This window comes from Nerophis ophidion, linkage group LG03 (assembly GCF_033978795.1).
Source record: "Nerophis ophidion isolate RoL-2023_Sa linkage group LG03, RoL_Noph_v1.0, whole genome shotgun sequence".
Taxonomy (NCBI): domain Eukaryota; kingdom Metazoa; phylum Chordata; class Actinopteri; order Syngnathiformes; family Syngnathidae; genus Nerophis; species Nerophis ophidion.
In genome coordinates this window covers 27,458,103-27,464,102 of record NC_084613.1, presented here as the reverse complement: position 1 = coordinate 27,464,102, position 6,000 = coordinate 27,458,103, and positions in this window count along the sequence as shown.

Below are 6,000 nucleotides of genomic sequence, written 5' to 3'. Positions count from 1 at the left end.
TTGCCATATAAAAAACTAAGTTGTCTTTGTTAAAAAGGACATAAAAAAAATATGTTTACCGTATTTTTCGGACTATAAGTCACAGTTTTTTTCACAGTTTGGCCAGGGGTGCGACTTATACTCAGGAGCGACTTATGTGTGAAATTATTAACACATTACCGTAAAATATCAAATAATATTATTTAGCTCATTCACGTAAGAGACTAGACGTATAAGATTTCATGGGATTTATGGATTAGGAGTGACAGATTGTTTGGTAAACGTATAGCATGTTCTATATGTTATAATTATTTGAATGACTCTAACCATAATATGTTACGTTAACATACCAGGCACCTTCTCAGTTGGTTATTTATGCGTCATATAACGTACACTTATTCCGCCTGTTGTTCACTATTCTTTATTTATTTTAAATTGCCTTTCAAATGTCTATTCTTGGTGTTGGGTTTTATCAAATACATTTCCCCAATAAATGCGACTTATACTCCAGTGCGACTTATATATGTTTTTTTCTTTCTTTATTATGCATTTTCGGCAGGTGCGACTTATACTACAGAGCAACTTACACTCCGAAAAATACGGTACATATAATCAACAAATAGATCTGAAGTTCATCTTGAAATTTAAGTGTTGAAAGTAGGAAAAAAAAGTATAACTTTTTACCACCTGAGAGTGGGGCTCTTTTATCCCGAATATTTCAGTGGGATAATACATCTTTTTTTAAAGGTCATTGCTCAAAAAATAATAATGAATAAAAACAATGGTGTTATAAATTATTGACCAATTTAAGGCTCCAATTACTTTACTACAAATATTACACTTAAAAAAATGTTTAGGAAAATATTGCATACATTGTGTTTTTGCCCTAAAAAACACTCTAAACAATGCTTAGACCTGAAAAGAAAAGAGTTTTACTTTATTTTGACGGATGGACCTGAAGCTGATTGAGAGATTTAAGCATTGAATAATTATAATAAACATACATATGACTTACAGTATTTTTCAACATTTTTGACTGATACCCCAAAGAAGAAGAACCATGACAAACATTTTAAATGTATTGCGGTAGGAAATGGATGGATGGATGATAATCTTAATTATCTCAATATATGAAATACAACTTACTCCACTACTCAATAATATTTAATACATTTGTTTTATTTTATTATTTATGGAGTATATTGTGAACAAATTTAGAACAGGAAGTGAACAAACGTGTTAGCCATTACTCTGTGATAGAAAAAGGATGTGATTAAATAAATTCTGCTTGTTACTACTCTTTTTTGAACATGTTGGAAAGAGAAACTGGAAATTGTGATGTATCATGTTGTAATTGTATGCACGTTCGAAATAAACTCAAATCATAAAGGTTTGAAAAATATATATATTTATAGACATTGTATTTTTTTTCATATTGGTTTTGAAAAGGGAAAACACCAAGATGGCACAAGCATGCTTAAGTGGAGCTGCATTTTTGGGGCTTCGGACACAGCGTGCAGGTAGGAAGAAAATTATTTATTTAGAAATAAATCAAATGGTAGCAAAGAAAAACGTGCTCTAGCACTTAAGGCAAAAACTAAAGGAGCCAGCGTGGGAGCTAGAAAGTAAAAGAGCCTAGCATGGAAGCTAGCAGGTACAGAACAGGAATCAAACTTTGTCATCTGTTGTAGAAAACAAATTAGGAAGCCAGGGCATGGACTAAATAGCCTTCTGATTAGTGCCCGGGCAATAAGTGCGTGTCCCGAACACTAACCAGAGGCAGGTGAATGTAATTTGCCGTCATGGCAACCGAGACACACAACCTCAGATAGTACTGAGAACACAAGTGAACGTACAGTACATAAACTATGATCCGGGCAGCGGATCATAACAACATCGAGTGGTTTGCTGCTTCTTCGCTTCCTGCAAGTTTATCCTATATCATAAATCATGCATCTCACCTGCACAGAAGATGTCTGAGTAGGTATTCCGACAAGTTGGTACACTTTGACAACCATTTAGGACCCGAAACTGGCGAGAATGACACGCAAAAATCCAAAAAAAGTGCAGCTCCCCTCTGAGACAGAGCAGTATTTGGACATGAATACACTTTTATTGTCAGAGTGAGATATCCAAACATTTTAAAAATGGTTTGGCGCATGCATTAGGGGTGGGCAATATCGCCAATTTGGGTATCGATACCGATCCGATACCGGCCAGCATCGCCGATACCGATACTGATACCTATACCGGAAGTGTCATCATCTGATGGGGGGGAGGGGGGGGTGGGGGGCGGGGGGGGGGGGGGACTTCGGGGTATCGATACATTTGAAAAACAAATTTGTACTCTTGCCTTTATTAATTGATTATGATAATAATACAACACAGGACAACAATTTGAGTAAAAAAATTAAATATTTATTACAAAAGTAATATCAATAGCAATAAAGTAATGCAAACAAGGTGCAAACAACTACTGAACCTGGTTTGTCGCCTCAAAACACACAAACACTTAAGGTAAATAACAAAACTCTAGTTATTGAACAAAGTTGTAAACATGAACACAAAACAAAAGAACTGAGAAATTCAAATAAAAAAGCAATAATATCAATTACAATTAAGTAAATAGCGCAAATAAGGTGAAAACAAATACTGAACTTGGCTAGTCGCCTCACAACACACAATAACTTAAGTAAAAAAGAAAACACTAGTTATTAAACAGTTGTAAAAATGAACACAAAACAAAAGAACTGAGAAATTCTTATCGTTATTTCAGTGCAATAAAATACTTTATAGTTTACAACCAAGACATTAAGTCGCACTGGAAACGCACGCGTGTGTGTGTGCGTGTCCGAGTGAACCTCGGAGCAAATTATCTGATGTGTGTGCGCGAAAGCACCAAGTGTCATGTTAATTGTATTTATTTTATTTTATTTTGGGTTGAAGATGAATTTTTAAAGTGTTTTTAAATCTTGTTCGCGACCCATCACTAGGGAGGAGGGTGGAGTGGGGAGGAGCGCTGCGCTCACATTTCTTTTTAAATCGGAGTGATTCGCTTAATTTGGTGAAGTATTGATACCATCATGCCAGTATCGATACGATACCAATACTCACCAAGTATCGATACTATCGATACTTGGTACCGATACGCCCAGCCCTAGTATGCATTGAGCCGAGCTTACAACAACCCGTGTCATCGTTCTGGTAAAGGAGAAAAACAAATCACCAAAAATTACCTGATTAATCTACATTAAACATTTTTTTTTTGTGATTAATCGCATGCTTTTACTTTGCCGTTCCCGGTGTGTGCGGACATCATTAGAGTGCAAAAGCACGCTAGCGAGTCCTTGACGACTTCATCTAGTCGCGGTGTCATGTGGTGCATGTGAAGCAGCATTCACACCAGCATGTGGCCCGTGTTCGCTTGTGTTGGGCGTCTGGTTAAAGGGTGTACTCCGAAAAAAGAAGGGCAGAGCAAAGACAAACGAGCCGGGCTTTTATTGCAACGGTCGTCGTCTGCTAATCTAAATCAACGAGACACCCATGAAATCACAAGTCTTGTCTGCAGTGTAAAGAATTCCTAATTCCTTGTCAGTGTAGACAAAGCTGCTGTTTGCCTTCACTCATGTTTGCGCCATTGACTCACAACGTTAAAAAAAGGCTATTTTTGCTTAAAAATGCCCACTGGAATCCACACGTGTTGTCTTAATAACCACTGGGATCCACTGAGGTGAGTGTAACCTTTCACATACAATACTCGCTCCTGCAAAGTGATAGGTCTTTTCTTCATGGTAATGGTTTCTAACATCCCATGACAGCAGAACGTATTTCTGTCCGATGGCCTATAATGTTATTTCCCTTGCTCACGCTGGCAAGAGAGAAACCTCGACTTAAGTGTTATTGAATTCTTTCAATAGTAACCTGGATCCCTGTATCAAATTGTATCAGTTGTTATCTATAAAGTGCACAGAGGACCACCTGGGACTTTGTCCACAGGGAGGGTGCTGCTGGAAGTCTACCGTCCTACATCGGTCACTGTCATCTACCACTGAGCGCTATGAAAAGTACATAAACGCCGTGCAAGGGGGCCCCCGCTTTGCGAAAAGAAGTGCATGGGAAATGTCATTAAAGACCTACTGAAACTACCCACCACACAGTCTGATAGTTTATAGATCAATGATGAAATATTAACATTGCAACACATGCCAATACGGCCTTTTTAGTTTACTAAATTGCAATTCTAAATTTCCCGGGAGTTTCGTCTTGAAAATGTCGTGTAATGATGACGTGTACGCAAGACGTCACGGCTTTTTAGGATGTATGAGCACTACGCACACACACAGCTAAATGTCGTCTGCTTTAATGGCATAATTACACAGTATTTTGGACATCTGTGTTGCTGAATCTTTTGCAATTTGTTCAATTAATATTGGAGAAGTTACAGTAGAAGTTACAGTATTGGCCTTGCAAATATGTGTGTTGTCTTGTCTAATCATAAAAGATGCAGACGAGGCGTGTTGGCTGACTTCTTAAAGTTTACTCCACAGCGTGCTCATCAATAACATCCCGCTGCCGGCATGTCTACATTCAACAATCTAAACGGGGCTACTGTGCATGCTGGGTAATGGAGTTCTTATGTTACCTTGCTCATAACATCACCATATATCTGCCTTAGGCCACCTCGAAGCCTTACTGATAACAACTTGATCTGATTGGGTATCGTAACTGTCTGTCAAATGTTTGTGTCTGTTCACTTAGAGTACACAGACGCCCGTATTGTTAATTCTGAAGGCCTGGGCAGATTTGGTACAGTATGGCAACACAAGCTAGCCGAATTCTGATTGGATAAAAACTCTATAACCTAACAACAACAGCGCTGGACGGAGCATAATATGACATGAAGAGAATATGAATACTTTTAGATATTTAGAGAAAGTAAATTAAAAATGACTTTTATCTTTGACTATGGTCATGATTTCTTGTTGTTAGGCCTGCAAAGAAGGCCTTGTTTGCCCTGAGGGCACACAACTGAAGAAAACCAACTAAAGCCCACAAGAGCATGCACGTTGGCGACAGAAGCAAGAAAAAGGCAGTGGTTCTAAACAACATTTGGCGCCACAATTGTGCATACAATCACCCGACTGTGAAAATAGATGAATAACCTGACGTAGGACGTCTATAACCACTTCAAACAAGTTGGGTTCAATAATTCAATTTGTAACATTTCAACAATCGGCTCAGTTTGTGTGATTCTCAAAACAGAGTCACTGCAATATGCATGTTCATACTGACACTTCACCAGGGTCTGCCCCACAGTTGGAAAAGGATCGCTCTAACGTTTTGAACCATTACCGTATTTTTCGGATTATAACTCGCTCTGGAGTATACGTCACACCGGCCGAAAATGCATAATAAAGAAGGAAAAAAACATATACGTCGCACTGGAGTATAAGTCACATTTTTGGGGGCTATTTGATGAAATCCAACACCACGAATAGACATTTGAAAGGCAATTTAAAATAAATAAAGAATTGTGAACAACAGACTGAATAAGTGTACGTTATATGAGGCATAAATAACCAACTGAGAAGGTGCCTGGTATGTTAACGTAACATATTATGGTAAGAGTCATTCAAATAACTATAACATATAGAACATGCTATACGTTCACAAAACAATCTGTCACTCCTAATCGATAAATCCGATGAAATCTTCTTCTTCGATGTCGCTTCTAAACAACTCTGCCAACTCCAAAGGTATGCGCCGCTTCCTCTTGTCGTTTTCTGCTGCATATTTCACCAAGTCCAGCTTGTAATCTGCAGTACATGATTTCCTTTTCGGTGCCATTTTTGTTCAGCCCTTCTCAGTTTTTATAAGTTATTGCCCACAATAAAATGATCCATTTTAATAGCTACAGCAGTAGCATATTGCATATAGCAGTTAGCATTCCATGACCCACAATGCACTTCTGCCATGACCTCCCCTGCCAAATTATTATTGGTTGACGTGTGTGTGACGATT